The 27,819-nt window shown below is 42.7% G+C and overlaps 5 non-coding genes across 5 annotated transcripts; 4 read left to right on the top strand and 1 right to left on the bottom strand.

Moving 5' to 3' along the window:
• Nucleotides 1-1,940: 1,940 nt before the first annotated feature.
• trnas-aga (transfer RNA serine (anticodon AGA)) lies at nucleotides 1,941-2,022 on the top strand. The gene has a single exon. It is a non-coding gene; the product is annotated as a tRNA-Ser (tRNA).
• Nucleotides 2,023-3,225: 1,203 nt separating this feature from the next.
• Nucleotides 3,226-3,297, top strand: trnad-guc (transfer RNA aspartic acid (anticodon GUC)). The gene has a single exon. It is a non-coding gene; the product is annotated as a tRNA-Asp (tRNA).
• Nucleotides 3,298-20,430: 17,133 nt separating this feature from the next.
• On the top strand, nucleotides 20,431-20,502 carry trnae-uuc (transfer RNA glutamic acid (anticodon UUC)). Its single transcript has one exon. It is a non-coding gene; the product is annotated as a tRNA-Glu (tRNA).
• A 1,426-nt stretch (nucleotides 20,503-21,928) lies between these two features.
• trnas-uga (transfer RNA serine (anticodon UGA)) lies at nucleotides 21,929-22,010 on the top strand. The gene has a single exon. It is a non-coding gene; the product is annotated as a tRNA-Ser (tRNA).
• A 616-nt stretch (nucleotides 22,011-22,626) lies between these two features.
• On the bottom strand, nucleotides 22,627-22,706 carry trnas-uga (transfer RNA serine (anticodon UGA)). The gene has a single exon. It is a non-coding gene; the product is annotated as a tRNA-Ser (tRNA).
• Between the last annotated feature and the right edge of the window lie 5,113 nt (nucleotides 22,707-27,819).

Here is a 27,819-nt window from a genome sequence, read left to right as displayed (position 1 = left end):
CATTTGAAATCACCAACTCTATATTCTCTACTCTATATTTACAAAAGGAGCCAGTAAGAATATATGTACAGTTGAGAATGACCATGACTGCAGAGAACAGTAGAAATAGTTAAGGTAAAATTTGAGACCTCAAAAAATTATTTAGAGGTCACAAACTTTTCCCCCAAGAAGTAGCTATTACTTAATCCAACAGTCAAGGTAAGAAGAAAGAAAGGACACATTGACAGAACCACTGTGCTTCATACCAGGACACAGCAGCGTGAGTCACGAATCTTCATGAATCATGACTTTCAAACTACTTTCTTGACCCCCATCCCCCAAAAACTGATAAAACTTGCTGTCCTTGTGATTGACTTATGAAATCACCAACTCTGCCCCAACAAATATCACGTACTGCTCTCAGAACACAGAGCTGTGCTTCAGTTTGGTTAATGTTGGGGATGAATTCATGCAGTCAGCTGATTGCATAGAAGAATCTAAGTAAATGGCAATCTTCATCTTTTTTTTGTTGACCATTGAACAAGAACAACTCCAAAGAGAAGCACTGATGCAGAAAATAATCATCAGTGTCTCTCACTGAATCCACCAAGTCACATAAAGCCTTTGTTTCAGATTAATCTTTGTGCCACCGTTGCAATGGACTCTCTTTCAGACTTTTCTTATCTTATTTTACTCACCTGACTAATCTTAAACTAAAATGAAACTGCTCCGACATGCACCCTGTCCTCCTTCAGCAGAAAGTTTCAATTCCAACCACATCTCACATCACAAGTCTGTGCTTCAGTTCAGGAAATGTTGATGACAAATTTGTGAATTCAGCTGATTTCAAGAAACAAATAAAATATTTTGTCAAAATTCCAAGCAGGACAACCCCAAAGAGAAACACTTTTGCAGAAATGAATCAACAGCCCATACTGGCCACAAGCAGCATCTCAGAACTTGGTGTTGTTCTCTCCATATACTTCAATGCAGTCTGAAGTCTTCTTCCAACCAGTGGAACTGCCCCCTGGTGGTCATTAGAAGTGCAGCTTAACTTATCAGTTACAACAATAACACAAAGTTACAATGATCAGAGCAAAGACTGCAGACTGGTCATTTCCTTTGTAACAGTTTACCGATTAGTTTCCAGCATTGTGCTGTTACTGTATGTGTGGAATTCATTTATTTGTGCTTTCTTTTATTCTTCCTGCTCTGTGGTACGCTGGATGGATGGACACCAGCTGAGAGAAGGAAGGTTCAAAAAGCCTTGATGAACAAATGCTGCATGACTCCAGATTCTTCAGTTCAAGAGGGATGGACATTTGTTCTGAGGACCACGGTCAGAAAAGGCCTCATGTACAGATGCTCTTCTTCCATTTTCTGTCCTTGTTGAATGTGCAGCTGTAGTTAATATTGTTACCCTGTTCAGTGTTATTGGGAAGAGGCACAGTTGTAGTTCATTTTCTGATGTTGGCTTTCATGGTGAGTCTAAATGGCCTGTAGGTGTGAAAGTCAGTGGCTGTCTCAGTGTCTACCTCTGTCACTTAAAGAAAGTTTGTGCGCTACAATCAGAGACAACACAAAAAAGAAATAGATAACCAGAGACATAACTCCTCAACATGAAGTTGTGTGTGTATGTGAATTCATGCACATGAGTGGCATTTGACACTCATGTCAGAGTGGGCCTTACAAACATAGACATCACATTTGCAGCATCTCAGGCTTGTTTTGTTGTCTCTTTTCAGACCCAAGTAGGCTTGGAGGGTCCTACCAGGTCCAATTCTCTCCAGATGTCCCCAAACACACGCTTCCCCTCCAGGTTTGTCTGCAGTATAATCCCCTCAGTGAACTCTGCGAAAAAGAGTGGCTGTGCTTCCTCACAACAAGAAGGTGCTCTGTCCTTTGAGGAGAAAACTATCCAGTCTGGAGAATGCTGAGTCATGGAAGCTTTCCAGTATGTGGTTGTTGTGGCCGAGTGGTTAAGGGGATGGACTAGAAATCCATTGCGGTTTCCCTGCGCAGGTTCAAATCCTGCCAATAACGGTTGCTTGCTTTCATGGAGCAAGTCCTCTAGATGGGGAGCTACAGAGTATGTTGGAGAATCTCTGTAACTTGCACAGCATGACAGCTGAGTGCAGTTGGACTTTGCTCAGTTAACCTCTGGCTTAGGAGGCCAGTACCTTATCCAGTAGGATGTCACTGGAGAGCAAAGCCATTTCCTGTCTTTCATCGCTCTCCCATGCGACCACGACATACGTCACTCTCGCGTTTGATTCGGATGGATGAGCGCATGCGCACAAAGACGCACATGACTCGTCTCGCGTATGAATGAAGTGAAACACAAATTAGCTGTTATTGGACAAATAAGTGGTGTTAAATTTAAGTAAAATCAATTGTGATTCGTTTATTTTCATCTCCCTTGATAAAGTTCAGATGAGAGGATGAACTCATTTCATCAAATGAACAAATGAACGGTACCGTTTCGCGTCCATTCGGAGTGGATGAGGGGCTGGGTGAACTCCGGAATGACGTAAAAAATATGCTTTAGTAACTGAAGAACCATAGCAGCACAAACTAAACTGACTATTTCCCTTAAATTTTACATTGGATTGGGGGGCAAGAAAAAAACTTCTGTCTTCTGAATTAGTGGGAGACTGACTACAATAACACTCCACCCAAAAGATATGCTCACAATCCAACCCTGAGCAGAGAGGAGGCTTCATGAAACAGTTTCTCTTTTCACCTGCTGCAGTAGCTTAGACCCTCTGTGGTTCAGTAAAGGTCCAAAGAGGATGTAGCTCAGTGGTAGAGGACATGCCATATTGTGAATTAAGCTCACAGGACAGTCATGGCCACATACTCTTCTCTCCTCCAAACCTTTGAGGTTTCTCATAATGTCACATGGGTGTCATTCCTTCTGTGAAGGTGGTAGAGTGGCCGAGCAGTCCAAAACTAGTAAAAAATAGTCCAATCCTAGCCACTAGACCACCAGGGAGCTGGTGCACACTCAATGTTGTAGTATATGATCAATGCTCTGTGTGAGATTTTTTTGATGACTGAAAAGTTCTCCCCCTCAGAACATTTGACTACATTTTAAATGCAATAAATATCCTGCTATAAAAGGCTCGTTGGTCTAGGGGTGTGATTCTCACTTCGGGTGCGAGAGGTCCCGGGCGAGCCCATTGTCATGTTGTTTTTCCACAGGGGAAGTGAAATCACGCATCACGTGAGGTTTGTCTTTGCAGCTCCTCGTTAGTATAGTGGACAGTATCTCCGCCTGTCACGTGGAACACCGGGGTTCGATTCCCCGACGGGGAGAAAGTGTGTTTTTTCTAGAATAGCTCATTTACCAGAGTGACACAAGTAAACGCTGACTACAAAGATCTGACATTCAAAAACACCCACACATAAACAAAGTAATCATTAAAGCCCTGCATGGTGTCATCATGAGCAAACACCGGCTGCTACATGGGTTAAACTTTTGAGTGTGGCATTGAACCCATGACCTTGGTATTATTAGCACCACACTCAGATGAGCTAACTGGCCTATTTAGAGGTTTTTAGGCTTATTATTAAGTACGCAGAACAAACAGCTGTTTGTACTTTTTGGAAAATACAGCACGCTGCAGTGAAAATACAAATATGCACTGAAAATGTATTCCAAAATGTATGAGGCCCCGGGTTCAATCCCTGCCATCTTCAGCATTGATAATGAAGCACAGGAAGTGCTTATCTTGTGCAACACTCTGATCTCTCAACACTCACACTTCCTGTCTGTAGGCAGACTCATCACTGTGCTGGATGAGGCCGATGAAAAAAATGGCCCCTTTCGAGCCGGATTTGAACCAGCGACCTAAGGATATATGAATTTTGAATGTTATGAATTTATGAATGTTATGATTTTGTAATATATGAATAAATCTGATTTAATTTGAATCTGCGATTTTTGTTTTGGTGGCCATCAGAATTTATAATGAAACTAGTTGTGGAAACTCAGACGTGGCTGGATTTGTGAAGTAATGTCAAATCTGTAAATATTAGTCAAAGGTGACAAGAAGACAAACATGCTAACGGCTTCCTTCAATAGCTCAGTTGGTAGAGTGGAGGACTGTAGAGGCTTACAGCTGAAATCCTCAATCCAAATTGGTGAGAGCCTTTTCATAGGAGACAAACTGGTAAGAGTCATGACGGTGAGTTCTCTGATCAGATGAGTGAGAAACAGCCAACCACCACCCAAAACAGAGGTTCATGGTCCAACCCTGAGCAGAGAGGAGGCTTCATCACACAGTTTCTCTTTTCACCTGCTGCAGTAGCTCAGAGCCTCTGTGGTTAGGTAAAGGTCCAAAGAGGATGTAGATCAGTGGTAGACCTTCATCACGAAAGTCCAATCAAGATGATGATGATGAGATGGCTGAGTGCTTAAGGTGATGGACTACTAATCTGTTGTGCTCTGCATGCGTGGGTTTGAATCCTGTCCTCCGGTGTTTAGCTCACTTGAGGCTATCCATGTTGCAGCCTGCTGCTCTAGGCAGAATAAATGTCTGACTTTAGGTCCTTCTTGAACATTCTCTTAATATCCTTGATACCCGTCCTACCACTGTCCTGTCAAAGCTAGCATTAACTTTTCTGTTTCACATGTAGCGCCCTCTAGACGGCCTGTCTATGTTTATGAGGTACGCTTCCCAAGTTCTTACAGTTTAGAAATCTCTTTCTTTAAGGTTAACTAATACCAAATGAGAAGTATACTGTAATTTAATATTGGCCAACTAATATCTATTTATACTATGATACAAACCACTTTCATCTACTCATCGAATGTATTTACACTAATTTTTAATGATTTTACTCAAAACTATAGATAAATGAAATAATTAAATTTTCTTCACCACCTGTAAGTACCCTTTTAACACTTTGTAAACAACAATAATATGTCAAACACAAATAACCAGAAGAAAGGTCAATTTTAAAGATTTACTGATGTAAATATAAACACAAATGCTCGCTCAACAATGAAAATACACACAAAATAAACACTCCAATTCAAAACCTTTCTGTACCTTTAACTTATCAATTTCTAAATATTCAAATAACACCTTATTTTGAGTGCACTCATTAATAAGAAATTAATAACACACCTAAAGCCGGCAGTTATAACTAACTGAAAAAAAGGATATTAACGATGCAGGCCCGAAGCGATGCTCGTGTGCGTTGTAGCCAGAAACACAATGGCTGTTTCACGCTAAAGCGCTGAAATAAAACAGCCAAGAGACTCACTGCAGTGATGGCGTCCTCGTCCCGTATGCAGTACCAGCGGGTTGCTGATGCATGGGCGGATGGTGACTATTCTTCCTGTCTGGATCAGCGTGTTGCTGCCAAGACGGCTGCAGATGACTCCCACACTCCCGGTAGAACGTCACCGCTGACTGTCTTAACAGGTCCGGCACACAGCAGGCTAACTTCTCCCGTAGTCGAGTAGCTGGTCTAGCTGCACGTGAATGAAGTAGCTAAGCTAATGCGAGCAGCATTAGCGGTTAGCGGTGCTCCTCATGGAATACTCTCTGCCAAAGTATTCGTCCTTCCACTGGAACGCGGTGTTGCGCTGAATATCAGTCACTACGAGATTCACTGTCCGCTTATCTCCTGATATTCTTACAAACAATGTCCGTGTTCTGCATATTTGCTCACTCTGCCACATTGAACGCCAGCAGTCCTCGCTTCTCCTCCTCGAGTCTCCCGCTCTTCCTCTCGCAACTGTCAAGTTTTTTTTTTTTTTTTTTTTTCACACACAACAATACATACACTTCCTGTTTCGCCAGCTCTTAACCAATTAATTACCAGAATTACAATTTTCACGATCTGTACTTCTTTCTTAGCCCGGTGGCTTTTCAAAATAAAACAAAATATGTTAAAGTGCACATTTGTATCTTTTAAGCTTTTTCATGAAATATTATTCTTAATACTTTTAACCACAATTTATCAAACATGAACATATTTAAACTATTTATTGACCCTTTTTTTTAACAGGGTTACACCCTCCCCCCTTTAAACGTCTGATGTCCTCATCAGATTACAAAACTTAACTTAAGTTTATACACAAAGTATCAAGGATGAATTTATGTAGACCCAGCTTAGTGCTTACCAATTTTTATAGTAACCCCTCTATGTACAATAGTAATGGGTTGATCTTTAGCCTTTCCTGGCTCATCATAAGTAAGTCTTACAACTGGTTTCAATGATCTTTTTGGCCTACTTGGCTTTGGTGTCACATGTACATTAGAACAGCTCGAGGGTAGTTCTTCTTGTTCTTCTTCACTGGAGAGTGGTCCTGACTCAGAGTCGGTTTCTTGAGGAACATCTCGAACATGCTCTACAGGGGTGTGGTCTCTCTCTGAGTGACTTTCTTCTGAAGGACTGAGGACTTCCAACTGCTCTGATCCTCCAGCACTATATCTTTCTCTCCTTCGGATGAGATTTCCCATTAACTCCCTGTAAGGTTTGGTCGGCCATTCACACTCCAGATCCGAAGAATCACTCAAGGTATTACTTTCTCTTTGTACAGTGTGATTTGTGGAGTTTCTTTGGTGTCGGATGGGAACACGACTTCGAGTCACAGGTCTCCTTGGAACATTCTCCATTTCCTCTTGCACTGGTATCCTCACTCTATCTCCTATAGGAAGGAGATTATCTCTGTGCAATGTTTTGGCCTTCCCTTTGACATTTAGTGGCTTTACTCTGTAAACAGGCAAGTTTGGCAACTTGTCCACTACAAGATAAGGGACATTGTACCAGCGATTTTCCAGTTTGTGTTTTCCCTTCAATCCAAGGTTTTTCAGCAATACTCTGTCGCCAGGTTCTAGTTTGTGGAACCTAAGTCTCTTGTCGTATGCCTTTTTATTTTGCTGGTGTCTCTTGTTAGAGACCTCTGTGGCCAAGTTATAGGCTGTCTGCAAATCTTCTTTCAGTTTGGCAACATATGCAGAATGTGGTTGTTCAGCTTTGCCATCTGGGCATGTCCCAAAGCATACATCCAGTGGGAGTCGGGCCTCCCGGCCAAACATCAGCATATATGGAGAGTATCCCGTGGCATCACACTTGGTGCTATTGTATGCATGCACCAGGTGCACAACATGCTGACTCCATTGCCGCTTCTTCTCTTGGTTGAGTGTGGCCAACATGGACAACAGAGTTCTGTTGAAACGTTCAGGTTGGGGATCACCCTGGGGGTGGTAAGGGGTGGTCCTTGACTTCTGTATTCCCAGTATCTTTAGCAGCTCTTTAATGAGTCGAGACTCAAAGTCTCTGCCTTGATCAGAGTGAATACGAGATGGCAAGCCATAATGTACAAAGTACTTTTCCACTAAGACTTTCGCCACGGTGAGAGCTTTTTGATTGAGAGTGGGGAAAGCTTGGGCGTATCTCGTAAAATGGTCAGTTATGACAAGCACATTACTCACTCCTCTTGAATCTGGTTCCATAGACAGGAAGTCAATACAGACGAGGTCCATTGGTCCAGAGCTCACTATCTGATGTAACGGTGCAGCTCTTTGACACGGAGTCTTCCTGAGCACACACTCTCCGCAGTTTTTCACATATTGCTCTACATCAACTGACATCTTTGGCCAGAAGAATCGGCTCCTGATCATGTCAGTGACTCTGTCCACTCCTAAATGACCAAGGTCATCGTGCATGGCTTTGAGTACTACTGCTTTGAACTTGGCAGGTAGCACTAGCTGCTGTGTCTTTTTTCCTGTGTGGCATGTGCTCACTCGATGTAGTAACCCGTCAGTCATGACTAGCTTACTCATCTCTCTTTTCATAGGGAGTAACTCTGGATTTTCTTTCCACTTGCCACACTTTATAGCTTGTATGGTGGGTGCTATCAAGCTGTCTTGGGTTTGGGCTGCCATCAAGTCTTGCTTGGACATTTGTTCCAGTGAGGTAAGCTGAAGACGTGTGGGGTAAGCATACACATCAGGAATGCAGTCAGGTGGAGCTCCAAGCTGTTCAGCATACTTGGGGAAGTCTGCCGATGGGCCCAGAACACCGACTCGCTGGCAGATTGACTTGACTCCAGCCTGCGAGATGCTCTGCCATTCCGTCTCCTCATCTCTTGCCTCTATGCGTGACAATAGATCAGCATCAATGTTATTTCTACCTGGCCTGTAGATAATGTCAAAATCGTACACTGACAAGTCCGACAGCCATCGATGTCCTGTGGCGTTGAGCTTTGCTGTTGTCAGGACATAAGTTAGAGGGTTGTTATCTGTACGCACAGTAAAGTGGGCTCCGTAGAGATAGTCATGAAATTTCTCCACAACTGCCCATTTCAGCGACAGAAACTCTAACTGATGGATGGCGTAGTTTTTCTCTGACGAGCTCAGTTTTCTGCTTGCGAACGCCACTGGTCGCAACCCTTCTGGATATGCCTGATAAAGCACAGCTCCCAGCCCTGTAAGGCTAGCATCGACATGCAGTGTGTAGGGCTTGTCAGGGTCTGCAAAGGCGAGCACAGGGGCATTTGTCAAACACTGTTTGATTTTCTCAAAGGCTTCAGTGCATGACTCGTCCCACCTGTCTCCAAACGGTTCCTTCTCATCCAAATAAACATCTCTTTTCCCTTTTACTGGCTTTTTGCTACGCTGAGGGGGACCATAACCTTTAGTCAGGTCAGTCAAAGAGCGGACGATGGAGGAGTAGTTGTGGATAAATCGCCTATAATAACCACAAAAACCCAAAAAGGATCGTAGGGTCTTGAGATTGTAAGGTTGAGGCCAAGTGGTCACAGCTTCGATTTTTGCAGGGTCAGCAGCAACACCCTCAGCAGTCACAATATGACCCACATACTTGACCTTTGTTTGGCAAAACTGACATTTGTCAAGTGAAATCTTGAGGCCTACCTCTCTGAGTCTGTCCAGAACCTTTAATAGTCTCTCTTCATGTTCTGCCAGAGTCTTTCCAAATATGATCAGATCATCCAGATAGACTATTACTTGGAGCATGTTCATGTCTCCAACTGCTCTCTCCATGAGGCGCTGGAAGGTTGCAGGAGCTCCAGTTATACCTTGAGGCATCCTCTCGAACTGGTAGAACCCGAGAGGGCAGATAAAGGCAGTCTTTTCTTTATCCTCTTCTTTCATGGTTATTTGATAGTAACCACTTCTTAAGTCAATCACTGAGAACCATTTACTACCCGACAGGCAGTCAAGAGCCTCATCGATGCGTGGGGTAGTGTATTGGTCTGGGACAGTGCGGCTGTTGAGTGTGCGGTAGTCAATGCACATCCTTACATCCCCATTCTTTTTCCTCACAACCACTATGGGCGATGCATATGGACTTCTGGACTCTTTGATGATGCCTGATGCTAGTAACTTTTGGATATGACGCCTCACGTCGTCGATATCCGCTGGGGCGATGCGTCTGGAGCGTTCACGAAAGGGTCGTGAATCAGATAAGCGGATCGTGTGTTCCACTTCTTTGGCGAGTCCCACATCCAGTTCATGGAGGGAGAATACATCGGCTCTTTCAGACAGTTTTTGTCTGAGACTTGCTTTCCATGGTTCAGGGACAGGTGACTCACCAAAGTTGATCATGCTGACATCAAAAGCATCCTCTGTCTCTTGCTTCTGTTTCGGCACTGTGGTAACCACATCAGCTACACACAGGTGACCCAGGACAGCACCGGCAGGAATGGTCACTTCTTTCTGCGATTCATTATGAACCACAACTGTCAGCCGGTTAATGTCCACAGCCTTACTAGGTATTGCCATAGGTTGGAGCATGACGCCTGATGGGAGAGTAGCTGTACTGGAGGCCTCTACTATCAAGATGTCATCTGGCAGGGACTTTCTAAGCACCAGTTTGCAGACTACTTTACTGCTGCTACCTGCAGGTAGGACAAGTGAGCTTCGACCCTCCAACTTTACACAACCTATTTCATCATCCTCTTCATTTAACAAGTCTATGGCTTTATCTTTCACGGTTTCTGGGGAAGTGTTCTGTATGCCAAAGGTGTGAGCTACAGTACCTTGAACTCTATCGTCACGCAGCTGGGCTAGCCGCTTGGATAGGTTAGCCTTGGTATTGGTCCCGAGAATTACAGGTGTCTGATCAGGACCAGGTGGATCGGGGCAAATGAGAGCCAGGGCTGACAGGGCTGTTGGGGTACCCGCTACCTTTTTGGGAAACTCTAGTTCCACTGCTACGTAACCAAGGTAAGGGTAATCAGAGTCACTTAAACCCCAAATGTTAAGATCACTTACGGGGCGAATAGGAGTATCAGCAAGATGTCTCCTGTACCAGGATTCAAAGATGATGCTAACTCTTGAGCCACTGTCGAGTAATGCATCACACAAATGTCCATTAACTTTCAGGGGCTCCAAAGATGGTGGCCCTATTAGACCCTCTGGTATACCTGTTGGGGCAAGCTGATCTACTACACTTCTCCTCACAGTACAGTCAGTTGTGGGTGAGGGGGCATCAGTAGTAGGTTGAGAGGTATGGGTCTTTGCTTTTTTAAGAGCTTGAATGAGTCTTTGGATCACTTTGCTTTGGTTCTCAGGGTTTCTGCACTTCCCTGCCATGTGTCCATTTTCACCACAGCGATAGCAGAAACGCTCTTCTGTCTCAGCCCCTTGTCTGTTTTGGGTGTTTACAGTCATCACTGTGGGAGAAGGTGTAGATGGTTGAGGTAATCTGGAGTTCACCTTTTGTTGTAACTGTTTCAGTTGTTTCCTCAGAGCTATCACTTCTGGATCAGCATTAGTCTCTGGGGCATTTCTCACTTTAGTCGGAAATTTCTCATTTTGTGTCTCTTTGTCCTGTGTAGAGAGCGCAGCAAACATTGATTTCACTTCTTTAATTTCAGCTCTCAAAGTCTGTATCTCTGAGTGTTTGTTTTCTTCTTGATGCTTGGCATGAACTGTATACACTGAATGGTTCAGCTTTGCTCGAGAAGATTCATATTCTTCCTCTGTACGAATTTCTTTCAGGAGCTCGAAGAAAGTTGGTGGATTAGCCCTTCTTTCCCTCAGTCGCAGTTGAATTAACATCAGATCGGCATTAACTGCACCCCTCAGAAGCTGTTCAAGCCGTGCACCATCCATGGCTAGGGGAGTGAGACCACCTCGTTGTACCACTTTGGACAGGCAACGTTCTAATCTCCTGAGGAAATCAGATAGCTTCTCACCTGGTTGCTGCTGCTGCATTCTGAATGTGAAATACAAATCGTCTCCAGATTCTGCTAATCCAAAGGCGTTTTCCAGAGCCTCCAAGCACTTGTCAGGGGCAATGTCCGGATTGGAGAGACGCACTGCTTTTATCACTTCCAGAGCTGGTCCCTTTAAACTCTCCATTATCTTTCTCCTCTTATCTTTTGCAGAGCCCTCACTCTCTTCAACCATCAGGTAAGCTTGCTCTAACCAGTGGTCGAATTGTTCCTCTCCTGCTGGTATAGGCACAATACCGGAAAAGATCCGCAGGCGGCGGTATCCTCCACTTTCTGCTGAGGGCTTGACAGTTTTATCAAACAGATCACCCACAGCACGAAGGATGGCTTCTGTAGATGAAGGTATGTGCGGTGTCAACAAGGCTTGCACATCCTCTGTAGACTTTCCTTCTGCTTGTAGAAGAGCATACAGTTTATGGTTAAAATCCAAATCAGGGTCTGAGCTCTGAGTTGTCGTGAATATTTTCCATGCAGTCTGTCCATCTGAGCTCAAAACTTCACTTGGGACGTCTGCATCAGTCAATTCCTCTTTGCACTCGCAAAGCACCAGCACTTCATTTGTAGTTTCGTTTAACATTCTTCCTCTCACTCGTACCCGTCCCAGGCACTTAACAGTTTCCAATGTCTCTACTATGTGAGCTGTTTCTGTTTTCTCAGGAACGATGGTCAGTAAGGCATGGCTCTCCTCCAGGTTTTCACCCCGACACCAGTTCTTCAGCTTGTTCCTGTACATTGTGACACTTAAGCTGCTATTAGTTAGATATCACTATATATTGTTTTGGGGTTTTTTTTTTTTTTTAGTTAAATAGTTCACACACTATGAAATTTACAGTCACTAATCACCAATTTCAGCATTAATTAACCCACAATCCCAGCGGTGCCTCCATTTATGTAGCGCCCTCTAGACGGCCTGTCTATGTTTATGAGGTACGCTTCCCAAGTTCTTACAGTTTAGAAATCTCTTTCTTTAAGGTTAACTAATACCAAATGAGAAGTATACTGTAATTTAATATTGGCCAACTAATATCTATTTATACTATGATACAAACCACTTTCATCTACTCATCGAATGTATTTACACTAATTTTTAATGATTTTACTCAAAACTATAGATAAATGAAATAATTAAATTTTCTTCACCACCTGTAAGTACCCTTTTAACACTTTGTAAACAACAATAATATGTCAAACACAAATAACCAGAAGAAAGGTCAATTTTAAAGATTTACTGATGTAAATATAAACACAAATGCTCGCTCAACAATGAAAATACACACAAAATAAACACTCCAATTCAAAACCTTTCTGTACCTTTAACTTATCGATTTCTAAATATTCAAATAACACCTTATTTTGAGTGCACTCATTAATAAGAAATTAATAACACACCTAAAGCCGGCAGTTATAACTAACTGAAAAAAAGGATATTAACGATGCAGGCCCGAAGCGATGCTCGTGTGCGTTGTAGCCAGAAACACAATGGCTGTTTCACGCTAAAGCGCTGAAATAAAACAGCCAAGAGACTCACTGCAGTGATGGCGTCCTCGTCCCGTATGCAGTACCAGCGGGTTGCTGATGCATGGGCGGATGGTGACTATTCTTCCTGTCTGGATCAGCGTGTTGCTGCCAAGACGGCTGCAGATGACTCCCACACTCCCGGTAGAACGTCACCGCTGACTGTCTTAACAGGTCCGGCACACAGCAGGCTAACTTCTCCCGTAGTCGAGTAGCTGGTCTAGCTGCACGTGAATGAAGTAGCTAAGCTAATGCGAGCAGCATTAGCGGTTAGCGGTGCTCCTCATGGAATACTCTCTGCCAAAGTATTCGTCCTTCCACTGGAACGCGGTGTTGCGCTGAATATCAGTCACTACGAGATTCACTGTCCGCTTATCTCCTGATATTCTTACAAACAATGTCCGTGTTCTGCATATTTGCTCACTCTGCCACATTGAACGCCAGCAGTCCTCGCTTCTCCTCCTCGAGTCTCCCGCTCTTCCTCTCGCAACTGTCAAGTTTTTTTTTTTTTTTTTTTTTTTCACACACAACAATACATACACTTCCTGTTTCGCCAGCTCTTAACCAATTAATTACCAGAATTACAATTTTCACGATCTGTACTTCTTTCTTAACCCGGTGGCTTTTCAAAATAAAACAAAATATGTTAAAGTGCACATTTGTATCTTTTAAGCTTTTTCATGAAATATTATTCTTAATACTTTTAACCACAATTTATCAAACATGAACATATTTAAACTATTTATTGACCCTTTTTTTTAACAGGGTTACACACAGACTGGCAGCTGGACACACGTGTCAGGATGGCTCAGTGGTCTGAGGTACCAGACTCAAGATCTTTCCTGCACAAATAGGCCTTGAACATGAAAGACTCATGGTTTCATTATTTCATAGATCAGTGTCACCTATCACTGCTGTGGAGTCTATAATGTGAACCACTAAAGGGAAGAAGCTGCATCACCTCAGGTGAAATTCAATTAATTATTTCAACTTGACTCGTTGAACAAACAGCCCTGTCCCAGCCAGGGGTTGATCCTGCAGGTCATCTCTCTCTCTCTCTCTCTCTCTCTCTCTCTCTGCCATTAACAAATTAAAATATATTCATAAAAAAACCAACATGTTTCTATCATATGATGATGAAATCTAAAGGCTCTCTGATCATCACATTGAGAAGTTCATCTGGTTTGTGATATTTCTTCATATGATAGTGAGGTAAAATGTGTTCAGTGGGATGTGTGTGTATCCAGCAGGACTGACAGCTTCATGTGGGATTCTCACAGAGATGATTCAAACCTGATCACAGTGATCAGTATGGATATACAGTATGTTTGCTGTCAGTGGAGGAAACTCTCAGACAGGACTAATAGTCATGTTTGGGATGGTCCTGGATTTGAGTTGAATGAGTGTAAATTCTCTCTGATTTTAACACACGTTCACACATCCACCTCTATTCAGACATGGAGTTTACATATTGTTTGGAATTCTAATGTGAATGTCACAGACAGCATTTTTTGTCAACACTTATAATTAATGTTAAGACCCAGAAAGCAGCATATTTGATTGATTGTTGTACCAACCTGAAGGTGATCAGTGTTTATAGCTCATAACCTGATCACAGATCAATAATCAGCCATTGGAAGATGCTCTGAAACTTTCTTCTGCAGTCAGAACTCATCCACCTTCAGACTGGACATCTTCTGACTGTAGAACTGGAGCTTTTTATACATCTCACTGCAGCACAATAAAGTCCTCTGTGAGTATTGTGTGTCCCACAGTGTACATGACATCTGAGCAGCAATACTTCCACCTGCTGGAGATTTATTGTTACTACAGCTGTAAAATAAATCTAAGAGAACATGAACTCCTCAGTCTGTAGAATCCATAAGATTAATGACACACTTTTGTGTGTGGAATCAAATCCAACATTAAGTTTTTATATATATCAAACTAATGAGCACTGTTGGGGATCTAACAGAAAAGGTCAAAGGTATGAAAGAAGATTTTTTTTCCTTTTAATTAAAAGAAACAATGTCACAACAAAGAACAATTTACATAATTAGGAAATATAACTCCAAAAAAATTGACAAATCCTACTGCTGGGATTTGAAACCAGGATCTCCTGTTTACTAGACAGGCGCTTTGACCAACTAAGCCACAGCACCACTCTGATGTACAGGGATGTATTTTGGATCTGAAAAAACCCCCAACGTACATGGCTGACCATTATGACTCTTACCAAAGTTTCTTTAGCATGTAATAAACTGTCACATTAATGTCCTGAATGTGCTGTGTGTAAATAATGAGGTTAATAATAAAAAAAAAACACCACAAACGTTCCATCAGTAACCATCAAAGGAGATGCTGATTCTGTGATGTCACAAAGGTTCTACTGACATCAAAGGGATCAAAGACTCCTCCCACTTTTTTGTCATGAACTCTACAGCCCACACCCCTTGGTCTAGGGGTATGATTCTCGCTTAGGGTACGAGAGGTCCTGGGTTCAAATCCTGGACGAGCCCATCTGTTGCCGTTCAGTCAACAGGGGTGCTAACTGTTACACTATGGAGCTGTGTGAGGTTTGCTGTCTGGTTGTTAGTTGCAGTATCTTGGCAACTGAAGCAGGAGCAATGGCAATTCTGTGGCTCATGCTGTGCTGAGGAGAAGGGATATTGGTGATTGAGTGCTTTTCACAGGAGACAAACTTTGGTAGGAGTCATGATGGTCAGCCACTTACTTTGCAATACTTTCAGATCCTCTGTACATCTTGGTACTTCTTTGTACTACTTTTGTGGTGCTGAGCTCACCATTTGAAGCAAACATGAGAGAGTGTGACGTATGCATCTGTGTTGCGTGGGGGATCAATGATTCTGGTTTTATACCGGAGCTGCTCTCTGCTCTGATTACACTTATTAACATCAGCTGAGGTCCAATCAGAACCTGAGTCCAGGTGGAGCGTTCAGGTTCGGTCTGACTGTTCTTTAAATTTAATTGAAAGATGTCTTTGAAGCCTTTTGGACACACAACCAGTCAACGTGCTGGTTGAAATATCAGCGTGTTAGATAAAATAAGAACTTCCTGTGCTTGTTTAGTAATGCTGGGGATTGCACCAAAGGATTCATACATGGAAAGCACACATTCTACCACTGAGCTACATTCCCTGTATGGTGTAGCAGCTTTAGCTAACCAGATAGCTTCTGAGCTCCTGCGACAGCTAAAACACAGTTCACTTGTTATTATGATATTTGCTGTATCTGCAAAGAGCTAAAGTCTTGAGCTAAAGAATGTGGCCATCGATCCCACTACCTCTCACATGCTAAGCAAGCGCTGTACCATTTGAGCTAATTCCCCTGCGAAAATGGCTTCTATAACTTTCATTCACAGGGTAGGGTGGCCAAGCGGTCCAAGGCGCTGGATTAAGGCTCCAGTCTCTTCGGAGGCGTGGGTTTGAATCCCACCACTGCCAGTTTGTTCCTTGTCAATGAAAACTAATCAGCTAGTTCAGGCATTTTTAGTCTCCCTGTCAACAAAAGTTATAGAAGCTAGTGAAAGACATCATCAGGTGATGGATCACTAACCCTAACCTTCAAGGAAGTGACACACAACGTTTGTCTTCATGTTGCCCATAATGTCATATGTGTGTCATTGTCATGCAGTGAAGCTGGCAGAATGATGTGGTAGTGTGGCGGAGTGAGTACAATCTTGAAGTGTTTTATTAAATGTAAAACTGTTATAAACGGAGTGTTGCATCAGTTGAGTGTTGTATCACCGGAGCTCAGGTAAGAACTCTACAAGTGTTTGTTCTCTGTTTGCACGTTAAACTGTTCTTAATCAACATTTAAGAGACATGATTAGCAGAGTCCTCCTTGGAAACTTGGCTACATTAGACAGACTCTTGGACAGACTCTTGCAGCTAATGGCTCGTTGGTCGTTGATCAAATATGAAGAATAGCACCTGTATTTCTCAGTAAAAACATTTTCCCTGACCGGGAATCTAACCCAGGCCGCAGGAGTGAGAGCGCCGAATCCTAGCCACTAGACCATCAGGACCATTAAGTTTTTCCCCTTAGAAAACGTTTGACTACATTTTAAAGGCCATAAATGTCCTGCTGTAAAAGGCTCATTGGTCTAGGGGTATGAACTTGTTTAAGCTCAACTCTCCTCCATTTAAACTCAAATCTGTGAAAAACTTGACATGCCCAAACAAACTCCACATGGCCAAATCCCCCTCGCCCTCCTGAAACATACACACAAATTGGTTGTTGATATTGGCCGTTTTACTCATCGGACTGATGCTGATATGTTACAGAATTACCAGCATCAGCTGATACATTGTGCATACCGACATCAAACCTTTGAGAAAGTGACACACAACTATGAGGAGCACAAGTGTTCACCGACACAGACGTGGTGTCTGTGTCAGCAGCCAAGATTAAAATTGGGCTACTTTTGAATACATGTGATGTTTTTTGTTTCTTGTTGTTGTTGTTTATGAAATGTCCTGATTGGTGGTCTTATTTCATTTCTTGAAAACCCAGAGGTGGATGATGGAAACCATCCTCTGCTAAGGCAGTGATGCAAATAATAAACAATGGGGTCCTATCTGGGGTGTTTTACAGCAGAGTGGTGCAGCAGAAGCGTGCCTAGCCCATAACCCAGAGGTCGATGGATCAAAACCATCCTCTGCTAACAGCTCTTTAGCAACAGGCAGCTGTTCACTATCCAAAGTTTGACATCATTACAATAGTAACAATGCCATACTGAAGCTGCACTAGCTGAAGAGGGAAGATCTTCTTGAAAACATACTTCAGTATTAACCTTGCTTGTTTTAACTCCCAGCAGTTTTCTTTAGCAGTGGAAGTAAAGCAGATTTCAACTGTTGTTTTAGTGCCGAGTACCCAGTCTGCCTCCTTTGAGCTATTGAAAAGTTGACATGTCAGTTAACCAGCTCCAGTCTGAGTTTCCAAAATCAACTCGTGTTGAGTTGATTAGAGCTTGTTGATCTCAACAAGTGTTGAGATTATGTTCATGTCCCAGCTGAGGATAGACACAACTATCACATCTTCAGGTGACAACATAAGCATTCAACATTCATACATGATGCATGGGTTCAAATCCAACTTCTGACAGAAGCTGCTTTTCTTTCACCTCTACTGCTGTAGGGTGTATTTTGGGGACAAATGTATGTATTTTGATGGTTACTGATGGAACAGGAAAAGGTCAGATCCTGATATAATCTTGTGAATCCACAAGTATGCCTTTCTTTGTTTGTGTACCAACAGCCTGAGCTCTGGTTCTGACTTTGTTTTGATGAACCTCATTATTTACACACAGCACATTCAGGACATTAATGTGACAGTTTATTTTATGCGAAAGAAAATCCTATTATTATCCTATTGTGATTTGTGGACTTGGCTCATCATGTTTTTCTGACTAACTGGTCTTGGAGTTGTAGGCTCCTTATTTAATCTTAATGACCTGACAACAACTCTGAAAGCAGATACAACACATCCAGATAACCTTTGAATTAAACTTCAACAAGTTTGATTGATATATGGACCTGAAGTCAGACGTTTAGGATTACTCTACCTAGAATAGCAGGCTGCAACATGGACAGCTGAACACAGAAGACAATGAGATGTGAACCCACACACAGGATACAGTAGATTAGCAGTCCATCGCCTTAGACACTCTGCCACCTCAGCATGCAGCGACCTCGACTGTGTGTGAATAGACGGATAGTTAACTGCTCACATTAATGTATTTATCAGCAATGAAGGAGAGAGTCGTCGGCCACCTCGTCATGTTTGTTGTCACAAAGATATGGTCTGAATGTTAGACTGAGCAGTGGTTCTGCTTTGAGTGGCCTTTTGTTTTGATGAACGTCTACCACTGATCTATATCCTCTTTGGACCTTTACCTAACCACAGAGGTCGGTGAGTATCTATTTTGGGTGTTATTCTTAATCACTATCACACTGAATCAGATGGCAGAGGTTCCACTGAGATTTGAACTCAGATGACTGGATTCAAAGTCCACAGTGCTAACCATAAGATCAAAGAACACAGACGGGAAATGACCTTCTGACAGATTTAGAAATATTTGAAATGAATTGGCCAACACACATCACAGGAGTACATCCAGCAATGGGAAGGTTCAGGATCTCTGTCAGACACAAAGGGAGCAAATGTGACCAAAGAAGCCACGAAACACGTCAAGAACTCTCAAAGTTTTTTACTGCATCAGTAACACAGAGAACAGTCAGACAACCAACTCTGCAGGACAACCACAAGAAATGAAATAAGAGCAGCAGAAAAAACCACCAATCAGGACTATTCATAAACAACAGGATTATTTTCCATCAGTTCCTCAAAAGGACGTAAGATTGAAACCCGTCATGTCAAGCCGTCTCTTATCACTAACATCATTGGCTGGAACTCATATAAATCAGATATTTGGACCATGTGCTTTGACCATGAGGGGACAGTTTGTTTAGTAAACTGCTCTGACAATATTTTCAAAAACAGCTGACAGTTTGAGATTCAAACCAACGACCTTCTTATTGTGGGGCAACATTTAGGATAATTCCAGCTGGAACAGCAGGTTGTAACAGGGACTGGTGAACATGTCTCTGTGGTGCAATCGGTCAGCACGTTCAGCTGTTAACTGAAAGGATGGTGGTTCGAGGGCCTTCTTGGGAAGATCTTTGCTGTGCTTTAAGTCACATCTGTCCTCAATTAACTGTTAGTACAAACTGTTTGGAAATGTTAGCACCTTGAAACTTCCGGCATAGCTTTTTATCTTTCATTTCAGCATTAAGAAGAAATGCCTGCTATAAAAGGCATTCACATGGAAGACCTAGAACCCGTGATGTGTTTCACTAAGAGCTTTAATAGAAGCTTTAATAGAAGTTTAGGAACATTCGATGAAAGAAAGAGGAAGAAAATGTTGTACAAAGATTTCTGGCATGGCCACGATTGGGAGGAGTCTTTGATCTCTTTGATGAGAACCTTTGTGACATCACAGTATCTCCTTTGATGTTGATGATATTGATGGAACACGAAAAGCTCTCAGAGAACTTTTAAGTTCACCATCAACAGGTTTCAGGGATATTTATAGACCGTGAAAGATGGAGATATAGTCAGACGTTCAGGATAATTCTAGTCAGACTAAAGAGAGCTGAAGACTGACAAGGAAGGAATTCGAACCCATATGTGCAGAGCACAACGGATTAGCATTCCATCACCTTAACCACTTGGCACCTCATGATGTTTTCTGGCTGTTGTAAAGTGAAAATGCCATCTGAGCATGGTCTGGTCTCAGCAGTGGTGGATAACTGGTGAGGGAGTGAGTGGTTCAAACTCATTTGTTCAGTTAACTTAGTCATGTGCTGAACGTGACTCATTTAACCTAAGTCAGAACGTGTTGGAAAAACATGTGACATGCTTCTTATGTGAGGTGATCATCAGGGATCGCCTCTCTGTTCAGCTCCATTGGGTCGTATAGTCATTTCCCATATGATCTGTCAGTGAGGATTCCTGGTTTTCACCCAAGCAGCTGTTTGCTGCTTTTGGCAGCGGGCATTCCTCCTTTCTGGTTTTGCTGTGCCTGTGTCCGGTGTCTCCAGCATGCTGTGGCCAGAGTCTGCCTCCATCAGAGAATGTCTATCCTGGCCTGATGGTTTTATTAAGCAGCCTAAAGTGTGACAAAATGTGTCCCATGTGGTCTAGTGGTAAGGATTCCTGGTTTTCACCCAGGTGGCCCGGGTTCAACTCCTGGTATGGGAATCAAGCATTGCAACAATGCATCAACCAGTTAGAACTGGTTGTTGTTCATTAAAATGGGATTTTTGTTTTTTTTCCTATTTGGAGTAAAAGATGTGTAAAAGATGTGTTAAGAGGAATGAAGTTTCCTTGAAAAGACCAAGAACTGCTTCTCTGATGGTGGGACTCTGTAGAGAACAAAGCAGCTCACCTTCAGGAATAAGTGCTTGTTTTTCCTCTCAGAGGTGGGAGGATGTATCTCTGCCTCACCTGCCGTAAGCGTTCTCCTCAGCACAGCATGAGCCACAACATTACCATTGCTCTTGCAATGCAACTAACAACCAGACAGCAAACCTCACACAGCTCTATGGTGTAACGGTTAGCACTGCTAACGACTGCAAGGGATTTGAACCCAGGATCTCTCACATCCTAAGCGAGAATCATACCGCTAGACCAACAGGCCACGTGGCGCTTGTTTGGCAATCAACATGTTGCATAGCACATTTATCATACAGTTAGACAGTAATGTTTAAGGTGGAGTCAGAGACATATTAGAATATAGCAAGAGTGCAGGGAGCTCAAGTCTCCTCCATTTAAACTCAAATCTGTGAAAAACTTGTCACATGCCCAAACAAACTCCACATGGCCAAATCCCCCTCCCCCTCCTGAAACATACACACAAACGGTAACTACACAGAAATAAACATTGGTTGTTGATATTGGCCGTTTTACTTATCGGACTGAGGCTGATATGTTACAGAATTACCTGCATCAGCTGATAAATTGTGCATACTGACATCAATTGTGCATACTTGTGAAGAATTGTGCATACTTTGTGCATACTTTGAGAAAGTGACACACAACTATGATGAGCACAAGTGTTCACCGACACAGACGTGGTTACAGAGACAAACTGCAGAGAAATTGGCAGCACTGATGCTGCACTGACGCCCACACTTTTAAAAGACCCTCTTTAGCTGCAGTCTCAAGATGAGCCATGCCACAGTTCTGCAGATCAGCAGTGGTGGTAAGTGGAACTCCCCTTGTGATATGTCTGCTGAGACTGCAGCACTGTGAGGAACATTGTTTAATCAAATAAACACTTGGAAGATTCCTCATGGTTCTGTAAATCACAGTAGAGATGTGACATTGTGCATCAATTTGGAGAGCAGCAGCGGTCAGGTGGACAGGTTTCCTTCAGCAGTTCTGCCCTCTGTGAATACACCTGTTTGGTCACAGCCTGTGTTGTTATTGTTTTTACCAGCTTGAGGAATTGGTTGTCCTGATTACCTGAGTGCAGTTCAAGCTCAGGTTTTTTGACTTACATTTCCAATATTCTCCGTCCTCTTTCAACCACACCATGAAATATTGTGAGGTTGGATGCGTCACGCTGACTGTTTGTGTGTCCAAAAAGGCTGTCAAAGAAGATCGAAAGCTTTTATGGCACATGGTTGTTGTAGCGGAGTGGTTAAGGTGATGGACTTGAAATCCATTGGGGTTTCCCCGCGCAGGTTCAAATCATGCCAACAACAGTTGGTTGTTTTTATGGACCAAGTTTCACATGTTCTCAAGCAAGAGCTGAGTGCTGTTTTTAGGACTCATCTCAGAGGATGAGAGCACTCACTGATGCTCAGTTATCATTATCAAGGCCGGTGATAGGGACACACCTTTAATTCCACTTCCAGGTCATGGAAGCAATAATGAGAAGTCACTTCGGCTGTGTGCTGTGCTGCAATAGCTCATTTGGGAGAGCGTTAGATTGAAGCTGTTTCAATCCCAGGTTTCAGCAGCTATTGTGGGTCCTTTCAAAGAACTGAGCTTTGTTTTTTAATTATGGATGCATACTAGTATGTTACCACAAGGGAGTTAGCTCAGTGGGTAGGCTATTGCCTTAGTATGTATTTGTATCAATAAGTGACCAGGTGAGGAGCCAGGTGATCAGAATGAGGATGCAACTTCAAGGAGGAGATTGGAGTTGTTCTTTGGGTATTCAGACAGGAAGTGTCATTTGTCCTAACATGCAGCATGATTCTTGTGCTGGACGTCAGGAGTGAAGGCAGTAACTCCAACAGTTCATCCAATATGACCGGGACTGTGGCAGCAAAATGAAGAAGCATGAAACCAGAACGTGTTGTGACAACAACAAACTGATGTTGGCAGGATTTGAACCTGCGCAGGGGACCCAACAGATTTCAAGTCCATCGCCTTAACCACTCGGCTACAACAACCACGCACGCTAATGCAAGGAATGAAGTTTCTTTGAAAAGACAGAGAACTGCTTCTCTGATGGTGGGACTCTGTAGAGAGCAGCCCAGCGCTCCATCCCGACCCCTGATGCCTCAGGTTGGAAGCTACATCAGCCCAGTCCTGGGTTCAAATCCCAGCAGTGCCTCGTTCATAATGTAAGATGTTATAGATCGACACTTACACATGGGAAGTGCACGTTCTACCGCTGACCTACATCCCCTGCATGGTCTGGCAGCATTAGCTAACCAGATAGCTTCTGAGCCCCTGCAACGGTGATCTCTCTGATGAAGCCTTTTGGATGAGATGAGGACATTGATGATGCTGCTGAATTTAGGTCACCTGCACTTATGTCAACAGTCAGAGCTCCATACACAATAAGAGTACTGAAGAAAAATACTTTAAACATGAACTCTGTGTCACATTCATGCAGCTTGTGTAGAAAAAGTTCATTCCATCAGAATGAACCTTCACCTGTTAAGGTAACAGTTTGGTAACAGTCAAAGCTCCATACACAATAAGCATAAATAAGCATAAACTTAAACATTCATGAACAGAACATACTGACTCATAAATGGCGCACTGCAATTTACAATGTAATTGCAATTTTACGAAGTAGCAATCTGGCGCGTTGCATAATGCCCAGCTCTGCTCTGGATCCAGCCTGTGTACAAAATCAGGTGAATGTGATGTCTGATGATGACTGGCCTCTTAGTGTAACGCATGATGGATTCTAGGTCTCCCACATGAATGCCTTTTATAGCAGGCATTGCTTCCTAACGCTGAAATGAGAGAATGAACAAACAGTTTCTGCCAACAGTTAATTGATGAATCAGTTGAATGAGGACAGATGTGACTGAAAGCAAAACAAAGTCATCAGTAAGGATCTTTCCGAAGAGGACCCTCAGACAAAGAAGTTGGGTCACAGCACAGCAGTCAAACAGGTTCAGGTAGATGCAGAGTCCTACATTAAAACAAACCACCTTACAGTATACACATTACACTTCCATTAACAGATCCTCTGCATATACATCAGAGAGTGACTGACTATCACTTTCCACATAGCACCATGGCCATTGCATTTGCTGAGATTTGAACGCCGGCCTCTCGCATGGGAGGCAAGATTTCTACCACTGAACCACCAATGCTGACTGCACAGCCAAACCCACACCCAAACAGAGATGGGAACATTTGATGGGGGTCACTCCAAACACATCCGGGCAGCTTCAGCCAGACTACTCATGAGTAGAGCCTATCATATCTCCACTTGTCACACGGAAGACCGCGTTTTAAAATTCACATAACAGTCTGTCTTTTTTGGCCATTTCGTGTGCTTGTACCAACCTGGCTAGTTCAGTCGGTAGAACAGGAGAGTCTAAATTTAAATAGCTTTATAGACCCAAAGTTACCCAGCAGAACACTGCCTCTGCCAGCTTGCATTCTTCCACCCTGACTGGTCAGCAGCTCAGCTGCCTCATAGACAGCTAACTGCAGTGCACTGTGTAGCTGACACTGTCCCATCAAAGCTAGCATTAACGTTTCCTCATCAGAGACTGCCAGCTGGAGACACATGTCAGGATGGCCGAGTGGTCTAAGGCGCCGGACTCAAGGTTAGCTCCTTCCTGCCCCAAAGTGGATGAAAAATCTGTATAACGTAATTTGACTTTTTCACAATAAAGAGGTTAGGACTGAAAACACTAAAGCCTGTGGCTCCCTGTGGTAGGAATGGACAGCAGTTGTTGGACTAAAGATAACTCAGCTGTTACTGAATCATCTGTAGCTCAGTCAGTGGAGCATCAGAAAGGAGGAGCTGTTCTACTCTGAGTCTCTCCCAGATATCTGAGCTCCTCAGAAACCTGTCTAACGTAGCTGAGTTAGATGTAACAAAGTGAAGTTTCCAAGAAGGACTCTGCTAATCATGTCTATTGAATGTTGTTGAAGAACACATGCAAACAGAGGAAAGACAAGTGTAGAGTTCTTACCTGATCTCTGGGGAATATTTGCTACAGGTGCTGCAGGATGCGGGTCAAGGTGCTGGGTTGAGGTTCCAGTATCAAGGAAGTAGCTGTAGCTCAGTGGTAGAATGTGTGCTTTCAATGTATGAGTGCTTTGGTGCAATCCCCAGCATTGCTAAACAAGTGCTTGTCCAGAAAGGAAAAGTTTCAGCTGTTATATCTGCAAAGTTTAACATGCAGAGTTAGACACTGCTGAGATTTGAAAGCAGGATCTGCTGTTTACAAAGCAGGCACTTTGACCAGCTAAGCCACAGCACCACTCTGATGTACAGAAGAAACCACAGAAACCACTTTTCTTTCACCTCTCATGCTGTGTGTTTGAGGACAAAGGTATTCTGGGCTCAACTACCTCAAATTAACTCAAATATCTAGAAAACTAGTCTAGATCAGGAGTTAGCAACTGTAACAGTATGAAGAGGTGTTTTTAGACAACAATATCTTTAATTTCATCAAGATGATGTATTATTTTAATGTTTTGGAAATTCAAATTCGTGAAGCTTTTGTGAAGTTGCTAAATTACACACATGATTCCTAATGTACTGACAATACTGACAATAAAGGCACTCTATTCTAATGTGATAATGTTAATTAACTAGTGAGCAGAGATGAGGATTTTCTTTACTTTTGCACTGCAGACTCTGTTCACAGACTATTGATGATGTCTCTCATTCTATATTGTATGAACTCAGTTTTTACACATTTTACTTACATTGGTCAGAAGTTTGATTTTGCAGAGGGGTCATGAAATCTGTGCTCTCAAAGTGTGCTTAGTTAATTTTTTTTTTATCCCTACAGTGCATGTAGCATGTAGCATCAGTGCACCATAATGGTATATAAGGTGCAGGGCGTGATGCTTCTTTCACATAAAGAACAAAATGCTGGCTGTGGATTGCAATATTTTATTGATATTTCAGATATAATTCTGGTTGACAGGACTGTTGAAGCAGGTAACCATCTGATCTTCACAAAAAAAGAGACAAAGAACGTCCCTGCAGTTTACACATTACACTTCCATTACCAGATCCTCTGTATACATTTGTTCATAGTGGTGCTGTGGCTTAGCTGGTCAAAGCACCTGCCTTGTAAAGAGGAGAACCTGGGTTCAAATCCCAGCAGTGCCTTGCTTCTGATCTTAGATGTTGCAGATATAACAAGCTGGCTGTTGAAATGTGGACAAGCACTGAGTGAGGTGCCATATTCCATCCTGAACAGGAAATGTGTCAGCTGTGTGCTGTATCTGGTTTGAAGACTGTGCAGTTGACTGCTGTGTCCTTTCAATTGAACTTCTGTAGAGGAAGTTACATGAAGTGCTGGTATGCTGATTAAATTTTAAAGTTAATATAGATTTATAATATAATATACACTCAATAAAGAGGCACTGCTGCAATGTGAACCCAGCACCTCCTGTTTACTAGGTAGGCATTCTGAAAAGCAGTAAAAAGAAGTACCAAGATGTAGATAGATCTGAAAATATTGCAAAGTAAGTGGCTGACCATCATGACTCCTACGAAAGTTTGTCTCCTGTGAAAAGCAGTCAATCACCAATATCCCTTCTCCTCAGCACAGCATGAGCCACAAAACTACCATTGCTCTTGCTTCAGTTGCTAAGATACTGCAACTAACAACCAGACAGCAAACCTCACACAGCTTCATAGTGTAACAGTTAGCACCCCTGTTCACTGAACGGCAACAGATGGGCTCGTCCAGGATTTGAACTTGGGACGTCTCGCACCCTAAGCGAGAATCATACCCCTAGACCAAAGAGCCATTTGGACTATGCAGTTCATGACAAAAAGTGGGAGGAGTCTTTGATCTCTTTGATGTCATGAAAACCTTTGTGACATCACAGAATCAGCATATCCTTTGATGGTAACTGATGGATTTTTTTTTTATTGTTTACACAAAGCACATTCATGTGACAGTTAATGTGACAGTTTATTATATGCTAAAGAAACTTTGGTAAGAGTCATGATGGTCAGCCACGTACGTTGGGGGAATTTTCAGACCAGCAGACCAGTCAGTGTGGAAGAAGGCAAGCTGGCAGAGTTCTACTGGGTAACTTTGGGTCTTAAAAAAAAAAAAAAAAAAAAAAAAAGAGGCTTATCACCCAACAGGGGGCTTGAACCCACAGTGTCATGCTCTACCGACTGGACAGACTGTTTATTTTTATCATTATGCTGCGTTTCAACTCCTTGACGCTTTGAGCTGCAGAAAGAACAAGAGCAGTCTCAAGAGCAGTGTTTCAAAATAAAAGCCAATTTAGATTATTTTATTTGTATCTTTAGTTCAGATGTAGCAAAGCGCACAATGCTGTCAATAAGGATCTTTCCCATTTGGGTTACTTGAAGTGTTGGTTGGCCACTGATGCAACACTCCGTTTGTAACAGTTTAATTAAACACTTCAAGATTGTACTCGCTCAGCCACACTACCACATACTTCTGCCAGCTTCACTGCAAAAATGACACACATATGAGAAACCTCAAAGCTGTTTACAAATGTTTGGAGGAGACAATGGAAGAAAGATGTCTTTGACAGCCTTTTAGACACAACCACTCAACGTGACGCATCCAACCAAAGAGCTAAAGTCTTGTGTTGAAAAAACGGAATGATCTGACAACATCTTTGAAAGCGAATACAGTACATCCAGATAACCTTTTACAATAACCTTCAACAGGTTTCAATTATCATTCAATATGGACCTAAAGTTAGACTTTTAGGATAATTCTACCTGGAACAGCAGGCGGCAACATGGACAGACAAAAATGAGCTGAATGCAGACGAGGATAGGATTCCAACCCATGCGTGCAGAGCACAATGGATTAGCAGTGATGAGCAGTGGTTCTGACTTGAGTGGCCTTTTGTTTTGATGAACATCTACCACTGATCTACATCCTCTTTGGACCTTTACCTAACCGCAGCTATCAACAGCAGATGCTGCAGTGAGCCCCGTCCCAAAGCCCTCACCTATTCAGTCTATTTATGAAACATTTCAGAAGTCTCAGTCTGACCCCTGTGGTTCATACTTTAGTTTGTTTTCAGTCAGACCTGCTGATCTGCAGTGATGGACTGTGCGTGTTTATG

Source organism: Echeneis naucrates, unplaced genomic scaffold (assembly GCF_900963305.1).
Source record: "Echeneis naucrates unplaced genomic scaffold, fEcheNa1.1, whole genome shotgun sequence".
Lineage (NCBI taxonomy): Eukaryota > Metazoa > Chordata > Actinopteri > Carangiformes > Echeneidae > Echeneis > Echeneis naucrates.
The sequence above is the reverse complement of the archived record's forward strand: the minus strand, read 5'-3'. Positions and strand labels throughout refer to the sequence as shown.